At 43.0% G+C, this 22,533-nt stretch overlaps 1 protein-coding gene across 3 annotated transcripts in view; it reads left to right on the plus strand.

Moving 5' to 3' along the window:
- Positions 1-6,461: 6,461 nt before the first annotated feature.
- Positions 6,462-22,533, plus strand: part of PKIB (cAMP-dependent protein kinase inhibitor beta) — a 194,194-nt gene continuing 178,122 nt past the window's right edge. Inside the window, exon 1 of one of the 3 annotated variants that reach the window (XM_075597167.1) lies at positions 6,462-6,766. The gene's annotated coding sequence lies outside the window, so the exon portion shown is untranslated. Of the gene's footprint in view, positions 6,767-16,163; positions 16,287-22,533 lie in introns of those variants that run through there. The other 2 variants (XM_075597166.1, XM_075597168.1) reach the window with 2 other exon arrangements.

Genomic DNA, 22,533 nt, shown 5'->3' on the forward strand with positions numbered 1-22,533 from the left:
CACAAGTTCTCAGAAGTGTCTGTCTTGTGCCTCCAGATTTTTCTTACACACTGTAATAGTTACTTTGACATTTCATCAGTACACATAAGATTAAAATATTTCTGCTCTCCCATTTTGTGCTCTGGTCAATTTCGTTCTCCTTTCAAATACATCCAAATGTAAGCCTATGCTATTTGTATTTCGCAGTTTTCCCCAGATACATTCTCTTTTATCACTTTAACTGCTAGGTAATTTTTTTTACAAACATCATTTCACTTAAAGCTGCAGTTCTCTCTGGGACCCCTCTCCCTCCCACCACCACTTTTATTTGTACATGTATAGGAAGCAGGGGGTCTCCGGAGCTGTCGCATTCATTTCAGGTCCGGTGCACCCCAGCTTTCAGAGATACTTATGGAAGAAAGTGCCACTGGTACTTCGTGGATGTATTAAACCTCCACTTCATGCCGTCCAATTGGAGATTGCAATGAATAATGTCTTCCAATTGGCCCGCGTGACCTCCATTTTGTTTCCCTGGGATGGTCTGTATCTTGGGCACCTTTCCCAGTATGTATCTTGGGAAGCAGGGGGTCCCCATAGCTGAAATGAATGTGGTTCAGTTCAGGATACCCCCTGCTTCCTAAATATGTTAAAATTAAAAGGAGGATAGAGTAGGGGTACTGCTCATTTAAAGAGGAAACCAAAACGGGCAATTTCTTTTTGCACATTTTTCATTTTTGTAACATAGGATTGAAGCAGGGGTCTCCGGAGCTAACCCCCGTTAATTTAAGCTCTGGGAACCCCCTATTTAATTTAAGCTTCTGGAAATACCTCCTTATGGGCTTCGTATTGTCCCACACGACGCAAGAGCAATGAAAAACGGCTATTATGTGACGCCCACTATTTGATCCCAGCTAGCTGAGCGGAGCAGCAACCGGAACCCTCTGCAGAGGTATGTATCTCCAGAAGAAGGGGGTCCCCGGAGCTGAAATGAACGAGGTTCAGCTCTGGAGACCCCCTGTTTCAATCAAATGTTAAAATATTAAAAAAATTGCAAAAAGAAATCGCCTGCTTGGATTGCTCTTTTAAGTAACCCACAATTAACACACAATTACCTTCCTGAACTAGCGATCCGCTATAATGCGGTTTGAGCATGGACCCCGAATTTAAAAAAAAATGACATTTTTTTTTTTACATTTTTTTTGCACACTGCACACTGCACACTGCACACTGCACACTGCACACTGCACACTGCACACTGCACACTGCACACTGCACACTGCACACTGCACACTGCACAGCCCACTACACACACTACCAGCACTCACTGCACACTGCACACACTCTCACAGCACACAGCACACTCTCAAAGCACACAGCACACTCTCACAGCACACTGCACTCACAGCACACTGCACTCACAGCACACTGCACTCACAGCGCACTGCACTCACAGCATACTGCACTCACAGCACACCACACTCACACCACACTCACACACCCCCTCCCACTCCCCCTCCCTACCTTTGGTGTCGGCTGCTGAGATCGGAGCGGAGCTGGCATCGGGAGGAGGAGGGGGGGTGTCGGTAGTGGGGGGGTGGTGTGGATGCCGTAGGGGGGTGAGTGAGGAGCAGGCTGGGACTCGGAGGGCCGCGTGGGCTAGGCCCAAAACTGGTTGTGCCGTGTAGGAGTGGTGTGTCAGAGACACACAGACTGAGGGCGGGAGCGGAGGGTCTCTGGATGCCGGGCGATGGGTCGGTAGGTGTGGATGCCGGTGGGGGGGGGGGTAGGGTGATAATGCCAGTTGGGTGGAGGGGGGTGAATGCAGGGGGGACCGTGTGGCTGCCAGGTGGTGGGGGGGCTCGGCCCAAAACTGATTATGCAGTGGAGGAGTGGAGGGCGGGCGCGGATGGTCTCTGGATGCGGCGGGCTGGTAGGTGTGGGGGCCTCGGGGGGGAGGAGGTGGATGCCGGTGGAGGGGGATGGATGCCGGTGGTGGGGGGGGGAGGTAAGGAGCAGACTGTGGCTGGACTCGGAGGGCCGCTGTTAGCAGGCCTGGTGGCTGCTGGGGGACGTGTAGGGCTTCCGGCCACCTCTTCCCTCCTTCCTCCCTCCTTTCTCCCTCCCTATCGGGCGCTCGGCGGCCATTTTTTTGTAAAATTAGCGCGACCCCGGTTCTAGCGCGGTCGGATTGGGTGGCCCCGAGGACCGCGCTATAACGGGGTTGAGCTGTATGTGCATTTTACAGCAGCTGTGTTTTTTTATTATTAAAATAAGACTCCATAGCTGCTTGCAAGGAAACCCTTCATGTACTGTTGTCAAAGTATCAAGGGTGCAAAAAGCTGTTTGGGCCATGAAATGAACATTAGGGGGACCTAGTCATCAAAACTGATTTTTTTTTTGGTGTGGTTTTTTTTAATTGAAAGTTTTTTTTTTTTTTAACATTAAAAGCCTATATTTTTATTTGAAACGCTTTTCCATGTTTTGTTTCATATGATATGTACATTCTATTCTAGTTCCTACATTGACCGTCCATATCATAATCACCAACACGTGATCCAAGCAAGTGATGTAACTAGCTTGCTTAAGCAAGGGATGAGATACACATAAGCAAACTGAGAATAAGATCAGCCTATAGTAGACAGCTACAGGTACTAGAAATACACCAATGTAAATAATAATAATAACTATATCAACCTCTTAGTAGCAAAAGTGGACATTCCAAACATAAACAGAGTTGGCCCTTAGGCCATTCAAAGGACTTATTACTGTGTCTATTGTAAGACTACCTTCACAATTATCCCACTGCTACTTCTTTGATGTATGGGATTGTTAGACACTCAAAACACATGGCTATCAATTATTTAGAATACATTGATGCAAAGAGTGGAGAATAACGCAATTTGTAATAATTTTACTCTAAAATGTCCTTGCTACATCACCACCAAATTGTGCGTATGCAAAACAGGTATAAGACTTCCAGTGAATTGTTCTGGTGGTGACTGTGCTGGAATTGGGGTTGATGTTTAATTAGATATTCAGATATTTATTCTGTAAGTGAGAGGCTGGTGTTAAAATCTTCTAAAAAGGTAGCTGGTTCTAAGTTGAAGCGCTCTTGTCCATTGGGGATAACTCAGAACAAAGTTGAAAAAGGCAAAAGACATTCAGGTGTTGAGAGTGCGGCTGATTTGACTTTTGCACAAGCTCCTGTATATAGCCTAGTACTAAAAATGTAGTGCTATTGTGTCTGGCTTGAGGAGAGTTTGTGTATATCAAATGAGAGAACAACATTCATTGGACTTCATTTTTTTATATTAAGGTTTATGGTTTTTTTTATCTTAAAGAACAGAAATATACAGACCTTTATAAGTAAAAAAATAATTAAAAGCAGCAATTCACGTTCCTCATTTTTGTTTCAAATTCTTTATACAGTGGCACTCTAAGCCAGGGGTGCGCAAACTTTTCCCTGTGCGCACCCCTGCCTGCTCGCCTCGGTGTCTTGACTCCCCTCCCCCCCCGCTGGACCCCGGCATCAAATGACACGCGGGGTCATGTGATGTCACGTGGCCATGGTTGCCACGTGACCACGCGGCATAATTTGATGCTGGGTTACCAGGACGACGCAACGCGGGAAGGTAAGGCTGCGGTCCCAGTCGCCGCCACAGCGCACGGCTCAGCGTGCGCTGTGCTATCAAGCCCCGCCCCCCCCCCCAGTCCGGCCGGTTCCAGTCCCTACCTTGTCGCGCACCTTTCCCCAGCGGTGCGCGACAGGTTTTCAGGGAGGCAGGAGAATTTGACCTCGACATCTGCGACGGGGGCGTGGCCACGCCCCCGCCGGCGGTTCAGCCAATAAGGGCGAACCAGCTGCGGGACATCATGGCCACGCCCCTGCAAACCCACAGCCACACCGCCTCCCGTCGCAAACCTTCCCTCTCCCTCCAGACCGCAGATCGCGGTGTAGCGCTGTGCACGCGCCGCCCCCCCCCCCCCGCCGGGAGCGCGTGCCACAGTGAAGACTGGGGACTCGGCCTAAGTGGGTTATAGCGGCCTCGCGCGGTCCCCTGACATTTCATTTTAAAGCCTGGGGGGGAGAGCGCGGGACCTCGATAACTGACACGCCCTCCCAGAAAATCGCGCGCCCCCCAGTTTGCGCACTGCTGCTCTAAGCTATAGGGGACCCCTGGTTCTTAAAATATTTCATTTTAAAATTCCATTGCAGGAATTCCTGTCTGGGTGAAACAATATAGCCAGTTAGATCCTCCTCCCGCAGGGGACCAATAAAAGCTGTCCCATATACTGACTGAGTGACCCCAAAGCCGTCTTTGTTTTTCCTTATATGTACTGGCAAAAGTTTTTTTTTTTAAATGTATCGCCAACAGAAGGTCCCCAAAGCATTGAGTTGCAAGAGTAGCTCCGAGGGAGTCCCTGGTTCATATACTGTGTGGTTAAAAAAAACACAATATTTTTGGGGAGATGTTTGCTGCTTTAGGTGCGCCAGGAAGTAGCCACTATGTCATGGGGTCTGGCACTCCGGGGCCCCATGACATAGTGACTATGCCATGTCCTTTTTGTGCTTGTTTTCCAGGGGTGATCACTTTCTGCCTCTCTATGGAGCACAGGGCGCAGGAGGACTCCTCTTCTGTTTCCGTATTAATTGTCACTGCACTCACGTGACCTCTCTGAGCAGCGGTCACGTGAAAGCGATTTGCCAGACGGGCAAGTGGCACTCTGGTGCTGTGGCCCCTCTGGCAGCCAAAGGGTTAAAAATATATAGATCAGTAAATTGGTAACAAAAAGTACTGTTTCTCCACATAAGTGCCATCACACTTTGATCACTGGACGTTACCTTTGAAATATTTCGTTATCAAAATGCACCTTTTTATCTTTTGAACATATTTCTTAGAACAGTGTTTTGGACAATTACAACATCATTGCAAAATGTTCTATGATTTTACAATGAACAAGTTGAATTATTTTGCCTTTTAATTTTAAACTCACAGGGTTGGTTGTTTTTAACCACTAATATTGGTTTGGAAAGGGTTAATAGGTCCAGGACTACTGATGCTTAAGAAATGGATTACATATAACCCTTCTAATGCTTGGTTGTTATCCTGTGGCATTTAATCAAAGCAACATGCTATTCATCCGTAGTATGCCTGCTAAATAACTTCTTGGAATTCACATTGCCAGCATACTGTACAGTTTAAGTTAATGATCTCTTACACAGCACAGACTGAGGAGAATACATTCACCAAAATAGCATTTTAATGTGTTATTCTATAATTAATTAGAACATCTGCAATGACGGAAAATATGGCAAAAAAAAAACATGCAGTATATACTGGAATAGCAAATTTTTTAAAAAGCCAGGAAAATAACCTAAATTCTTAGCAATGGATATAGCATAGTTAATTCTTTCAGAGTCATTGAAGAGTGTAAGAATAAAATTGAGTCTTGATATCTTTTATGGGAGGTGTAACGCTGGATTGTGTGCAAAGTGCACACAATGAATCACCACCTAAGGAGAGTATGATGGGATAGCGTGTTTTCACTATATCTCTATGTGAAGAACACGTGATTACAGTGTGTCTCCATGATATTTCTCGGATACATTAGAGCAGTACAGTACAGGTAGTCCTCGCTATCCAACGTTTCACTTTACAATGAATGGCATATCCAACACTTTAAAATGCAACCCTACGAGCCGTTTTTCGACGCCGGAATGCATTATCCGACGCCTGAATGCGTTATCCAACGCTCACAACCACTGATTAACATGGGACTCACTTTGCAACGGTTTCACTATCCCACGCTACTTCCACAACGGATTCCGTTGGATAACCGAGGACTGCCTGTATGTCCTTTTGGCCTCATCTCTGTAAGGTGGGGGTAAGTGGGATGTATCTCTATAAAATCTCTCTAGAAGCGTAAGGCCTCGGACATGGTGCAGGGAGCGGCGCTGACCTGTGCTGAGGCGCGCGCATGCTTACCAGTGAGCCCCTGCAGCCGCAATGAGAGCGGCTTCAGCAGGTGCTCGCGCACGCTTCCGCACGCTTGCGGAAGCGCGTGTCTTACCAAATATTTAGTTTCAGCGCTCACGGGAGCGCAGGGCCGGTCACATGAGCGGTTGCTCCGTGACGTCATTGGCCCGCCCCCCAGACACGCCCACGGACGGCGCGCGCTCTAAGGCCAGGGAAAGCAGCGCTTTCCCTCAGCCTCAGCGCGCCTCCGCACAGCTTCAGTGTCTATGGACTAAGCCTAATTTGTATTGTGCTCCTCAGTGATATGTTACAGCCAACATTTCTTTCTTCTATACAAAAGCAAAGACGGAATTACTGCAGCCACAACCTCGGTTACAGGTGACTATCACAGCTGCTTTGAAGCCTTCCAAGCATCTGTATTAATGTGTCATTAAATCAATGTCCACATGAGGGCAGTGCAATGTTCTGAGCAGATTTCTCCAGTGGTGAGATTCAAGCAGGGGAGGGGGATTTGTGGATTCAACAGTCACATAATAAAGACCGTTGTCTCAAAGTAAAGGTGTCTGTGTTGAAGGACTGTGAAGAAGAACTCTGCGAGTGTCTCTGGAGGCAGAGTGAGCTGCTGCTGCCGCTGCCGCTGCTGCTGCTGCCTGCCCCCTGCCTCTCTCACACTGACGCTGGATCTGTGCTGCTATTATGACCTCCTCCTCCCCAGCTCCCTGCACAGCTCTGGATTATAGAGGCTGAGCAGTGTCTTCCGAGTCTCTGCGTGGAGAGGGGCAGTGATACTGACACTGATCATCTCATTGGTGAGTGATACTACGGCACGAAGGAGGAAAATGGGGATGTATTAAGGGAAGAATGAGTCGTGTGAAAGAGGGCATCATATTTTTTGAGACACGGTTAACCCATTTCGTGCCGGTGTAGTGTGGTTCCGGTTTAAGTCCTTGAAGGGAGCAGAATAATAAACTAGAATTAGAGCTAACAGATGGGAACTGTGTGAGAGAGAGAGAGGAGGTGGTGAGATTGTTTAATTCATATGGCATTATACTGTATGTGATCCTCTCTGGCTGCTAGAATTTCTGTACTTTGTGTCACAACCATATGTGATGTAATTAAGAAAATCGACTGCCCTGTGAACAGCTTATGTGCTTATCTGATATTTGGGGATGTCCTCAATGTGCTGTTCGATAAAGTGCTCCCTGATGGTCTGCTCCCCATCTTTCCTTCTGCACTCCTGCATTGAAGCAGAACTCCGTTGTTTCCTAATGCACCGAGATGTGGTCATCATGTCAGCAGAAGCAGTGACTCACAAAACAAATATATCATAATAATAACAACTTTATTTCATATAGCATTTTGCTCCCAATGGGACTCAAAGCGCTTCAGAATTACATTACATGTAATGTTGTAGGCACTGCCCCTGCCCAGACGAGATAATAATCTTCTGCTGGTTTTTGGTGCCTGAGGCACAGGGAGATAAAGTTACTTCCCCAAGGTCATAAGGATCTAACGCTGGGATGAATCTATCAGACTGACACGCAAGGCTTCTCACCATTTTGGAGTCTAGTTACCTGTTTAGTAGACGGTATCACTATTAGTTGGGAAACCAGGAATGCTCTTCAGAACATGTCTGTTTGATATTACAATGGTTCCTATTCTGGTAGCTAAAATAAGTGCACATCCTGTGGAAATAGCCCGTTGCTCACAGATTTTCATCTTATCATATTCTAAATAGTCCTGCGACTGTTGCTTCTTTTCCCCCAGTGATTCTGGCTCTGCATATCTATCTATGCAGTATGGGGGAAAAAAAGAAAGAAAAAAAGTGTAAAATCCACACATTTTGGCAATTGACTGCTATTCTAGTTCCTCAAAGTCCAGGATGCAAAAACGGTTGAAGATGTACATTTCTACCCCACACTGTAGATGCGAGATTGGCTGTTTTAGCTCTGCTGGGCAGGGACTCCTTAATTCCATTTTGTTTTTAATTGTCTTCATGCACGTATCCAACTTTACCCTGTACTGTCCATCTAATTATGTACATTATAGCCAATCTTACTGGGCAATAATGCCCTGGCTGGAAGAGCTGAAGGGCCAATTTGCAGTCCAAAGTTTTTAACCCAAGAAGGGTGTTAATGGCCAGTAATGTATTTTTTCTGATACTTATTGCCAGTCTGGCAGACACTACAACAGACCCCTGTGTCTTTCAATGTAAATTAATCTCAGAAATTACTGAAAAGAGGCATGTTAGTTTTAAAACTTTTACACTGTATATATGTATATATATATATATATATATATATATATATATATATATATATGAAATGAAACTGCGTGGGGGGGAGGGGGGATTTTAAATAATTTTCCTACATTTTAGATTTCTTCTGTAGGTTAATGTTGAATATTCACATTTTTACAACCCCTTTTTGCTCACATAGATGGGCATGAACGTTATTTTATTTAATTTATTTAATTAATTCATTATTTATTTAATTTTCAATATGTGGCAGTAGTATAAGCACTCTTAGCAAGTGTCATTTGTCCTTTTTTGAGTCAGTACAAAAGCTGCGCCTGAGTCAGCTTTTAGAAGCAAGTCGCCAACCATTAAGTCAATGTGCGTTGCAATTTTATTTAATATACTTATTCACGAAATTCTATAAAATCGATAGATTTGCTTAATGCGGAGACTATAATTAGTGCATGAACACCATGTTTCGCTCACTGGCAATATTTAGCTGAAAGTTTACTAATTGGGTGATATTATTAGTCCTTTGAGGCTTGGCAAAATATTTCGTATCGAATCTTGCCAAAAAATCTTAGTAGAGCATGTTTTTTTTAACATGCACAATATAGAAAAAAAAAGAATAGAAAGAGGTATACAATTTGATAAATGGCAATATACATATGTCTAATAGCTCCTCCGATTATTGCTCTATGATGCCATGCCCAGCATGATATAAACAGAGATGAACAGGGTCAACATACCTGAGATGAACTGATGCTGAGGGATCTACTCAGTAAACTTTGCCAATGTAAAATCATCTGAAAACGGAATACAATTTGACGCAATAAAAGTCCTGCACTTTTCATCCAATTAATGCCTATTTCATGAAATCTCCCCAAGGTAGGCAAATTTGGATGAAAAGAAGTAGTGTTACCAGGTGTCCAGTATTGAACCGGAATTTCCTGTATTTGGACACTGTCCATTAAATAATTAGAGGTAATACTGGACATGTATGTGTTCGGTGTTATCTCTCTGGACATAATGACCTTACCGGCTTGGGGGGCCATGGGATTTCCCCAAGTAGGGCTGCTGCAATGGGGCTGGGCAGCTTTCTCCATCCTGATTGGCTGCTGCTAAGTAATGCAGCCAATCAGGAGGAGGTGTCAGGAGCCTAGGGGTGGGGCCAAGGAGAGGTGGAAACAGCATGGAGCAGAGAGGTGTGTACAGTATGTGTGTATATGTGTGTGCACGTGTCTCGAGCGCGTCACAGCTTTCACCATTGTGTCCAGTATTTATGGAGAAGCCATCTGGCAACTCTAGAGAGAGGTACCTGGGAAATATGCAAATAGCAAATATGAAAACAATTGGCTCGTGTACATACTGTATTTGCCAGGTATCAGTTTTTCTCAGGTATCTTCCCAGGTATCATGCATCTCAGCACGTGGAATATAGGTTAATCTGTTTGGGCCTACTTCTAAAATGTACATATCGCACAGAATTGCAGAAATAGAACCAAGTGGAATAAACAAAATTACACACAGTTTGCACATACGAAAACTGTTTAATGAATAGAGCCAGATGCATTTATGTGGCAATTTTTGCACGTAAATGCCAAGATCACAGTTTAATGAATAGGCCCGTAAAAGTGACATGTTCAGAATAACTCGCAGCATCAATTTAAAGTGGCAATCCAAGTGCTTTTTTTTAAACATTTATTTACATTTTGTTTTACACAGGATTGAAACAGGGCGTCTCCGTAACTGGACCCCATTAATTTCAGCTCCAGGGTCCCCCTGTTCCCAGAGATACTGACCTTCGTACAAGGTTCCGGTATCCGCTCCACTCGGATACCAGAGTTCACATTATGGCGGCGTTTCAAAGTCCCACGCCCTGTGGGCCAATATGAAACTGTGAGGTCATCAAATGCGGCTTCCTATTGGCCCATGCGACGCGGGAGCTTTAGGCTGCGCTTATAGTGCCCGTGACTGCGACGTCGCTTCAAAACAAAACAATTGACTCCATCTCCAGCGCTTATAGTAAGCGCGACCGCTCCGTCGCGACCAAAAATTTGGAAGCAGGTTAAATTTTATTTTTTTACAGACTATCGCCATATGTGACTGTCTGTAAACCAATCAATGACCCCGTCGCTAGCGACGTTGCTGAAAGTTCAATTCTAACTTTTGCGGAAGGCGACGGCAACGGGTGACGTCATCGGCCGCGTTGCCGTCGCCCGCACTCTAAGCGCGGCCTTATTACGCTTTAAACCTCACCTAGCTTAGCCAAAGTGACTACTGGCAGCACCTACTGAGGTATCACCAGGGGATCCCCGGAGCTGAAATTAACGGGGTTCAGCTCCGGAGGCCCCCTGCTTCAATCCAGTGTAAAAAAAAAATAACAACAAACATTTTTTTTTAATAAAAGAGCTTGGATTGGATTATTTTGTTAACATCTTGCAATTGTATTGTAAATGCAGTATACAACCTGTTCACCTAAATTGGTATTAACAGGTGAGGATGTTTACTCATCTGCAAATAACACGAGCAGCGCATCTCTAGCAACTTTGGATGAATGACACAAAGAAATGTTTTTCTAAATTTTATCACCAGCTCAGGCCAAATAACAGACTCACAATGCTCAGGCTTTCAGACTTTACTAGCATTTTGTTCCAAAAGCTCATCAATCATTATTTAAAATCAAAATGCATAAAAACATTGATGTTCCATCCAAGGTGAAAGTGGGTTTGTGATAAATCAAAGCAGCAATATTGGCTGCCATTTTTTGTTTACCCCCTATTTTTCTTTCTGGATAGATATCTGAGGATCTTGCTACTTCAGCTTTTTTGGAAGTTTTACTGTAGGAATACAAATTGCTACTGTGTACAGTTTGTAAGTGGGCGCAATGATGCTTTAGTCATGCCCCTTTTTCAAATACGGCTAATGCAGACACAGTGGTGTCTGCTTACCCTACAGTAGCTCATCGTGTGTGTCCCGCTGCAATGCGCCAGCAGGAGCATTAACGCCGGCTACTTCTGTATATGTTTGAAACCATGGCTTGTGACTGAAATGTTAGGAGCTTGTGACTGTGAAATTTTACTGCAAAAAAAGGGATTTATAATCATACTTTTTTTAGGTGATGAGATTTACGGTGAATTAAAGTTCCACTTGAATGTTTCATTCATCATAACTCAGCAACGTTCTGCTGCTAGTTTTCGTTGGTAGACATTTTTGTGTGTGGCCATATTGGTCCCCTATTTATGTGAAAATGGAAAAAGGAAACTATACCTTTTATTGAACCAACAAGAGAAGATAAGAATATATGTGACATTGATATTTATTCACTTGTTTGGAATTCTAGACATTTCAGTTTAAAATGATAACCATTGGAACAAGGAAGGAGACAGTGAGGTTAGAAATAACCACGTCAAATAAGCTGTGGTTGTAGTTACATACAGTAAAACAGCATTTATCATAACAGTTCAAATTAATTAAATATCTGTGTGGGCTCTGGTATCATTACTTTTATGTTTTGTTTTTGTTCTTTCATGCAATAATCTTTGGGAATAGTAAAACATCAGGTGAGCTTGTGTTCTATATAAGTGTCATATGGGGAGTTTGTGAACTTGGACATGATTGGTAGCACCGGAACTGGAAGATATGTTGTCTGCAATGACCTTGACTGATGACTTAAATTGAGTCATCTTTGGAGTCGTTTTTTGGTTGTTTAAGTCTCCCATTTCTCATGGAGGAAAGGGTGCAAATTACTCTTTATAGCAAAGAGACGAATGGATACAAATTTGGATGTTTACAAGTTGTAATACAGGCAGCATATTCCTCATGGTTCCATGTTGTTAGTGCTGTTCAGCAGTCTAGGACTCTTGGTCGCTGAAGTTTGCCATGACCAAATCGCCACCGAAGTTTAGTTGCCACTCACCTTGTCACCAGGACATCTCTCTGCCAGCTGCTTCGCCGCCAATGTATGTCCCTAACATTAATCCTTATCCTACAACCCCCTAATCATAACACCTAATACTAACACTTATCCTAAAAACCTTAACCTCTTACCATAAACCCCTACCCTAAAAACCTTCACCCCTTATCCTAATCCGCTACCCTAAAAATCTAGCCCCATACCCTAAAACGCCTTTTCTTGACCCGCTACTCTCACCTCTAAAACACCTTAAATGAATATACCTTATTGGCAAAATGGCCGGCGGCTGAGTGTCCAGCAGTTGAGCGGCTGTGGGGAGTCTGTAAGAATTCCATTTTGGTTACATTATTATATATAATTAGGTTTGAATCCGGTCTATAAAGACAAAATGTCAAGAATACAGTATGATATTGTCCGATTTGCAATGATTTTTTCTTTCATACATATTATATATAATATGATATCCGAATGATGGTTCATTGGTATCTTTTGATAGATTCAGTCACATTAGGAAGTATTTGGAGTAATAATGGGATTGCAGCTATGCTGGGTTGTCTGAGCGAGGGAGGTCCTGTGGGTGACATTTGAGTGACTATCGACAACTGTGTTTGGGGCTGATGCAATCGTGGGAGTGTATGACATATTGGATTTAGTCACTTATCTAAGATAATGTCCTCTTTCAAAAGTTATCCACACTTCCCAGAATTGTTGGAGCTTACAAAATAGTTAACTGAAAAGTTAAGTATGCTTTGGTATACCCGAGTAGTTACTACTTGGACACAAATTTTGACATATTGATACGTCTCAAGGGATGAAAAAGTTAACTTTGAACATAAAACATTTGAGAAAATAGTTGTACAGTATTAATTAGGTACTCTGGGACTCAATTTATGTACAGTAGTAGAATTAAAAGATGGGCAAATATAGGTTTGGAAATTGTAGAGATTTATTCTAGACATGTTCACCTATCTATGTTTTAGTTTTTGACACCTCTATCCATGTTGAAATACTTGCAATTTAGCTGGATTGAATAACCTACTATCTGATCCACCCTCTGTACTTCTGTTTTTCTTGGTGTCCGTTGTTGGCTTTCGTTGCTGTATTCTGATACTGTATTATGAAACAGCGGAAGAAGGTACATGAGCAGCAAATCTATCCTGGGACTTGGAAAACTGGGCCAGTGGGAGTTTAGAGGATTACAAAGGATGTGATTATGGTCCGCAGATATGCAACTCAACTTCGCGTGAGAGCTTCTTGAGGCAGCCTTTAAATGTGCCAGAACCTGGAGACAGATTTGGAAGGTTATCAAAGTTCTGCTCCTGGCACATTTATCAATGAAAATCAGTAGTTTGTGTTTCATGTATTAAGGGCTTGGAAGAGGTGCAGGCACAAAAATATCATACCGTTTGCATCAATTGTATTTGTCAACTCTAACACTAAATTACATTGCAGATTTGCATCATGCACTGTGTTTTATGCGAAATCCAGAAAACTATGACACCATGCCGACATTAATATGAACATGAAACAAGTTCTGCATTTCCCTCATGGCAAATGCACTAGCTATTCCTAATATAAATACTGTAAATTGAATGTTTACTTTTATTATAGTCAAATGTATATAAATGTTCTCCTACGTAGTTACAGTATACTGTACAATAACTATAATTGCATTTAGACTTTACAATAGCAAAAGGATGAACTCTATGGCCATATGTCTTTTTTTTAACCAAAATAATTATTTTATAAACTTAAAGTAGCACTTTGTAGTACAATTTTCACACACACACACACACACACACACACACACACACACACACACACACACACACACACACACACACACACACACACACACACACACACACACACACACACACACACACACACACACACACACACACACACACACACACACACTACCCACAGATATGCAGCCACCAGTATCCGATGACTTGCCTGGGAAAATACTGTACTGTGGCTATCTCACAGTAAATGCTGCAACATTTCTGTGAGATTCTGCTGCCAGACTAATGGACCATCGGATTAACACAGCGGGGGTCCCTGCAGTCCTCAGGGACCCCCCCTGTGTTAATCAGATGGGCCATTAGTCTGGCTGCAGAAATGTTACAGTTTACTGCGAGATTGCCCCACATTTTCCAAGGCAAGTCATTGGATACTGGTGGCTGCATCTGCATATTCTCTCTGTCTCTCTGTCGCCTTCTGTGAAATCCCAAATCTATAAAGATAAGAGGGAAAGGAGTGGCTGAGGGAGTAAAGACACTTGACTGTAAACAATGACACTGAGTTTGAAGCAGGGGGACCTGGTTCTAATCCCAGTGTCAGCCCATTGAGACCTTGGGCAAATCACCTTAGGCAAATCACCTTAGGCACCAAAATCATAGATTGTAAACTCATCTGGGCAGGGTATGTATCTATAAAATCCTATGTGCAGCGTGCCGTGCCCTTCACTGTAATTGTGAAGCTTTCTATGTTCCATTAGGAGAAAAGCACTACATGAAATAAAGTTGTTGTTATTATTATTTAATAATAAAAATGAGATCTGTGGGAGATTGCAACTTTAAACTGGCAAATTAAGGTATTTTATAGCCAGTTGTCCGAGAGGACTTAAGGCTGCAGTTCAGTCAATATCCTGCATGTGTGTTTTTTTTAATAAATCAGTTCTGTAGTAAAAAAAAATACTTTTAGCATTTTCTGTTTTTAAAAAAACAACTTTGAAGGACCAATTTTCTTGTATTCTATTTTAACAACCATTTGCTAAGGCACTGCCCCTTCATGTCCTGTCACAAGCCCTGGCACACCCCTTTGTCAGCCCTGCCCTCCCTCTAGCACATGTCAGTGCAGGAGTGCTCATGAATATTCATGAGCTTCCACTGAGAGACAGAAGCAGAAGAAAAACATATGCCAGCTCTAATTATGTCACCAAATTTCACCTATCAATACATGGGGAACGAATTGACCTGCAGCTATACAGTTCTTTAGGTAATTAGAGATTGCCCACATGAAACTATTGAAGTAAAAAAATAAATAAAAAAAAAAAAAAAGACTGAACTGCAGCTTTAATCAAAGTTTTGTTCCAACTTTGAAGTAAAAGAGCACAAGATGTAGCAATTCTAATGTGAAACTGGAATAAACATGTAATAACCCTTCCAGAATGTGTGCATGTCAATGTATTAAGCCCTTTTTCTTAGGCGATTGTATTGATTGCACCTCAAGAAGTGAAGCTTTTTATAAACTGCTGCTCAGTAGCTCAGAAGGGAGAATGGCTAAGCAACAAAATGCAATCATTTTAATGAGTTGTGCCTTGCATGAATCTACAGGGCATAGCTCTGCACATCAGGCACCACCACGGGAGGGTTTAAACCTACTAGAACAGGTGCATGAGACTAGCCTCAGTGTTGTCACAATATACAGTAATGTACAATATGGCAGTGATTGTAAATACTGTATGAGATTGTTATCGCATTGTAAAAGAGATACAATTCATTTTGTCTGACAAGAATGTCATATCTTGATGATATCTTTCTTACTCTTTGTCCTCCTCAAAATATATAGTGCATAAAATATGTGATTGTATACATGGAGAATCCCTTGCCAGTTGTTTTCTTTTGTCTCTCACGTTGTTTTCTTTTGTCTTTCATGTAGTACCTTTCTGCGGTATATGTTTCAGTGTTATGCTTTGTTACACAGAGCCTTGGCAAAAATATATATATATTTCCCTCAGCTCAGATAATGTGATGCAACGATTTGTCCAGTCTGGGCCTTTCTCTTACTGCGGTTTGCTGGGAAGAGCTGGATAGAAGAAAACTGCTGGCAAGAGAATAGTGACTCATCCACATCTGTAGTTGATGGGGCACACCATTGTACTTTTATATACCACTATGAGTGCTGATTCATTTGTCAAATTAAAGCAATGTGAAACAGCAAGCCCCCAAACATATTTGTTTTACCTTGTTAGATCTGTGGGGTCCGTCGTAGCTTAACTGCTGCTGTACTCCCAGCTCCAGGGAAGCCTTGGTTGCCAAGATATGATTTCTTTTATTTTTGTGCCAGTAAAGAAAAAAAAATGCGTGGCAGCGTGGTCACTCTTGTCATGGCTTTCTATTGGCTGCCGGAGCAAGGCGAACAAACCCTGGCTTGGGTACATATCTTCACAGGTATGTTCCTGATGTTGAAACCCTGTGTAAAAGGCTGAATCTGGCCTTGTAGAATTGATATAAGTATGTCCCTGATGTTGAAACCCTGTGTAAAAGACTGAATCTGGCCTTGTAGAATTGATATAAGTATGTTCCTGATGTTGAAACCCTGTGTAAAAGACTGAATCTGGCCTTGTAGAATTGATATAAGTATGTTCCTGATGTTGAAACCCTGTGTAAAAGACTGAATCTGGCCTTGTAGAATTGATATAAGTTAGTATGTTTGAATGTAAAAAGTTTATTTTTTATTTTTTTCCCTCTTAACTCTGTGCTGTTAATTGACCAAATGGAACAAGCTGACTGATTGGGGAGGGGGAGGGTCATGTGACTGTTTTAGCTGTATATAACAAACACCTCTCCTGCAATCTGCAGGAACTGCAATTGGCATTAGATAGTGAGGCATTTAAAGTGAGGTTTTTAAGTGATAAATACAGTTAGACTACAGTTTAAATAGAGGTGACTGGGGACTGCTTCTTTCTGCAAACTCTTTAACTCAAGACAACAAACGGTAAGCTATTCAGATCACACTATGATCCCATGCTTGCTAACCTGCCTATTTCAACCCCCCACCCCCTTACAACTTATTTACTGCAGTCTCTCCCAAAACTGACTGCACAATACACTGAAACCCTGAACTGACTCTAGCATTGCAATACAGCTAAACATTTGACAAGGAACAGGCACACACCTGCTGTTAGTCTGCTCACACTCACTCTGCTCACAACAGCTCCTTGCAGCACTGCCAATCTCTGGCATCATGAACCTGCTATGTATTTTAACTTTTTTCTTTCTCCTGGCCTCATGGAGATGTTACTCCCTCTATCCACTACAAACTCCTCCATCCTGACCCACACCCAACATCACCATACACCCTGGACTACTCAAAAGCCTTGCACTATCTACTGAATGTTGGTGGAGAACTCTAAAAACCAGCACACCAACCACTGCTCACTCTAATGGAAAACACAACAAATTTACAACTTGCAAACAACTACCCAAATTTCTACTCATACTATTACTCTCTTTAGCAGGTGATATTGAACCTAACCCAGGTCCTCCCATTTCAGCTCTGTCCCATGCCCCTGAGAATTCCACCTTTAAATTCCAAAAAGGGCTATCTGTCGCCCATTTAAACATCCGGAGCCTGCTGCCCAAACTGGATGAACTAAGGGGCATGATGCCTTATGCATAAACCCAAAGTCATCGTTCTTACAGAAACATGGCTATCCCCTAAAACCCCTGATGCAAATATCGCCATTCAGGGATACTCCATTTTTAGGAGAGATAGGTCAAAGAGAGGAGGAGGGGTGTTATTTTATATTGCAGACACCTTACAATTTACACTGTTAAATTGCCCACCAAGTCCACCCTCTTTTGAAACTCTAGTTGGCAAAATCTGCCTCCCCTTTTCTAAGCCCATCTTGCTTGCTGGCCCCCCTAAAGCCCCTCTACAATCCCTGACTGATATCACCCAGTTTCTTGGCTCCATTTCCTCTCTGAATGAGAAGAGTGAGCTGCTAGTTCTAGGGGATTTCAACTTCAATTGGCTTGACCCTAAAAATCACAAAATCCAGATACAACTCAAGTCACTTAACCTATCACAACTCATTTCCCAACCCACACGGATAAACCTGAAATCGCATAACCATTCCTTGCTAGACTGGATTCTCTCCTGAAACCCCAGCAGAATCCAATCCTCTGGCATCCTTCCTGATATTTTCAGTGACCATGCAATAGTGTACTGTGTAAGGAAAATTAAACCGCCCCATTCAAGCCCTAAAGTTCTCCTCACTAGAACATTTAAAAACTTTAACCCACAACAGTTTCTGGATGACCTTACCAACTGCCCATGGCACAGAATCTATTTAATTCCCGACCCCGATTCTGCGCTCGACTATTTCCAATCCGAGTTCTTAAAACTCTGCGATACCCATGCTCCACTACGCAAAATAAGGGTACGGGGGGCCCACCTTCCATGGGTTACACCTGACCTTATAGCACTCTACCAGTTCAGGGATGCCTTGTGGAAAAGCTACAAAGTAACTGGCACTACCAAGGATCTCAATCACTACAGATGCATGTGGAACATGTGCACAAGGCAAACAAGGCACGCAAAAGCACAATATTACTCTGACAATCTCCACCAGAATACATCAAACCCAGCTAACTTCTGGAAGGTTATCAACAATATATTCCAGCCTCCTAACCATCAACAACCAAGTAATATCACTAAGGGGGACATTACTCTGACAAACCTCCACTGACATTGCAAATGCATTCAATGATTACTTTGTGGGGTGTGCCACTAACTTATTAGCGAAACGCAGCACAAACCCCAAACATGAATCTCATCCTGGGAGTACCCCTACAGTCCCACCTCCTCCCAACACTGCCCACAATTTTCAATTTGGCCCAGTATCTGAAGAGGAGATTACACAAGCGCTCCTCAAACTAAAACTAAGCAGCCAATGTGGACCCGACTTACTACAATCTAGGTTCCTACGACTTGGTGCCCCAGCCATTGCCAAACCAATTGCGTCCATAGTCAACTCTATCCTGTCTGCCGGCCGGCCATATCCCTAAGACCTGGAAAACTGCCAGAGTTGTCCCAATCTTCAAAAGTGGGGACAAAAACACTGTCTCAAACTACAGGCCAATCTCACTTCTCCCAATTCTATCAAAAGTAATGGAAAAATGTGTCCACTCCCAATTAAGCGATTTCTACACCAAGACAAATTTCCCTAGCCAATTCCAGTCTGGGTTTCGTCCCAAACACTCCACCGTAACTACCCTGCTAAAAGTTTGCAATGAAATCCAGTGTGGAATGGAACGGGGACAACTCACTGGTGCAGAATTCCTAGATTTTGCAAAGGCTTTTGACACAGTTGATCATGTTATCCTGCTTAACAAACTCCAGAGCTCTGGAATAGGGAAACATGCTTTAAACTGGTTTCAGTCCTACCTATCAGGAAGATCCCAACATGTGTCCATCTCAGGCTCTAACTCCAACCCCCTGGATATCACCTGTGGTGTCCCGCAAGGCTCTGTTCTGGGGCCCCTACTCTTCTCAGTGTTCATTAATGATCTTCCCACAGCTTGTAAGGAAGCCTCAATACACATGTATGCAGATGACACAATCCTATATGCACACAGCCATAGCCTCTCTGACCTTCAACAAATACTTCAGTCTGACTTTTTGAGACTCGAAAACTGGATTTCCCAAAACAAACTGTTTTTAAACACTGACAAGACTGTAACAATGGTATTTGGGACCAAGACTAAATTTGTAAAGCTTCCAGTGACTGAGCTCCTGATTAGAACTAACGCTAACACCACCCTAACACCTGTCACTAGTTTTAAATACCTGGGCTTATGGTTTGACTCCCACTTAACATTCGGGATGCACATTGATACCCTGACAACCAAGAGCTATGCCAAACTAGGGGTACTTTACAGGAACAAATCCTCCCTAAGTCTCCTGGTCAGAAAGCGTATTGCACAGCAGATGCTAATGCCAATTATTGACTATGGAGACACAGTATATGGCTCGGCTCCTCAAACCCACCTTAGCAAACTTGACACACTCTACAATTCAATTTGTCGTTTTGTTCTCCAATGCAACTATAACACACATCACTGCGAAATGCTCAAAGAACTAGATTGGTCATCACTAGAGTCTAGGCGCAAAGTTCACCTTTCCTGTCTCACCCTCAAATACTTTCTGGGCAAGCTACCCAGCTACCTGTACAAGCTCCTCACCCCTACCACATGCAGCACCTATCACCTGAGATCAGACTCCAAAAGACTATTCATGGTCCCAAGGCTCAACAAAGTATCCGGACGTTCCTCCTTCTCCTTCCGTGCACCCCAAAACTGGAACAACCTACCAGAGAATCTCATATCCACCACCAGCTTAAGTTCTTTCAAATCTAAGGCTGTCTCACACTTTAATCTGGTCTGTAACTGTTTCATACGCTCATAATATATATTTTCTTTAACTGTGCACGCAATGTCTTGTATATAATGTATACCTTGTTCATTTATGTAACTGTACTTGTAACCATGTATTATTTGTTTTACTCTGTGCCCAGGACATACTTGAAAACGAGAGGTAACTCTCAATGTATTACTTCCTGGTAAAATATTTTATAAATAAATATTGCTCTCCAAACAAGCATAAGTTATATCCCCTGTGTCTGATGGGGTGTATCTCTCAGGTGGCTCCTTGCCAGTACTGTCACTGGCTTCCCATAGAAGGTGATTCCTCAATGTCAGTATTATAAAATCACAGATAACATCATCAACAGAGGCATGTCCGGGAGAGAGACATCAGCACGTCATCATAGGAGACATGATACTATAGCAACTCTAGAGCTAGGTTCCCATGAACTATGTGAAATAGGAAGGATTCAAAGTTCATTGTGTTCCATCTGGTACAAAAGAGTTTAAAGGTTACTATTATGTTAATTCAGTATTGATCTATAATGGTACCACAGCTTAATCAAAGAGATTCAACAAACGAAGCATATGGGTAGCTCCGCTGGCTTATAGTATACATCTCGTATGCACTGAACTTGGCTCCTTGCAGACGCACTTACCAAAATGCCCTCCTGTCTCTGTAAGCCCTCCCCATTTACCATTTAGATTGTAAGCTCTTTGGGCCAGGGACTCCTTTTCCCATTGTTTTATGTCTAAAGCGCTTAATCCCATTGTGTTATATTATGTCACGTGTATATTAAAAGCGCTATGTACCTGGATGGCGCTATATGAATTAAGACATACATACATAAAATCATCAAAAAGCATAATTTTGTTTTCATAATATGCGTGTGATATAAGAAACACAAGGTTTTATGTCTAGAGACCTGTCCCATATAATTATATGATTTTGAAAATACATTTGGTAAGAGCCTGGAGTGTGATATGCTTGCAAAATCCATGGCCCTAAAAAAATCTCTCCCCAAATTGAAATGACAGCATAAGCATTAGTTGCATAGAGTGACACTTTCAATAGCGTGTTGCAAACAGCAGCTTATTTCCAGAGGTAAAATTATAGTTTTTCCTCAAATGATGTGTTTCTAAAAAAAAAAAAGAAGAAGAAGAAAGCTGGCGAGACTTCATTGTTAAAATGTAAAGCACATGAAATTGGGGGAGGATATTTTTGGTGACTGAAGAAACATGTGGGGGCGTATCCCCAAGAATTACCACATTAACAGACCCTATGACTTGTCCCTGTTATTTTCCAACGTATTTGAAACACAAGCAAATAAACACAACTGCGAGTAAGATCTTTTATTACCGTTAGTGGGCGTGGACAACATACAAACTACAAAGTCAGCCTGCAGAGAGATAATAACACTGCATTGTAAAACCTGTCCAAACAGATTCACAATAGCCTTGTGTAAAGCAGTACGTAAATGGAGGCGCTTAGATGATGTACAGTTTATTACTCGTTAGGAATTGAATGGAAGTAGCTGTGTTAGTTCCAGTTGCGACAGTGCAAAACAAATGTGTCATTCAGTATTAGGTGATACCTTTTTTATTTGGTGTAAAAATTTCAACAATTGTTATTCCAAATAAAAATGGTATCAGCTACTATTGAATTACGCATTAAGGAAAATACTTTTATTTTTCTTATGTACCCCTCTTATTTTTTGCCTGACTAACACATGATGCTGAGGTGGGGGCCTGAGTCCTCCTATTCTATGTGATGTTCCACACGTGGTGTTAGGTCAGACAACAGGAGATAAACTACAGTAAGGTTTGTAGTATAACAGTATTTATAAAGTACTAGCTGATATACCCAGCGTTGCCCGGGATTTCATTTTCCTGCTCCCCCTCTCTCTCCGCTCCCCCTCTCTCTCTCTGCTCCCCCTCTCTCCGCTCCCCCTCTCTCGGCTCCCCCTCGCTCTCTACACTCTGCCCTCACTCTCTGCTCCCCCCTCTCTCTCCGCACCCCCCTCTCTCTCTCCCCCCATTCCCCTCTCTCCCCCCCTCTCAGTTTTTCCCCCGTTCACAGCAATCCGGGCCCCCCCCGCACATGAATGCGGACGCCTCCTTCACAGCTCCGCCCCCCCCCTTCACAGCTCCGGCCCCCCTTCACATCTGTGATTTCCCCCCCCCCCCCTCACTGGTCCGTTCCTCTCTCCCCTTTACAGGTGCGTTCCCCCCCTCCGTTCACAGCTCTGCCCCCCCCCCATTCACAGCT

Source organism: Ascaphus truei, chromosome 4 (genome assembly GCF_040206685.1).
Source record: "Ascaphus truei isolate aAscTru1 chromosome 4, aAscTru1.hap1, whole genome shotgun sequence".
NCBI classification, from domain to species: Eukaryota; Metazoa; Chordata; class Amphibia; order Anura; family Ascaphidae; genus Ascaphus; species Ascaphus truei.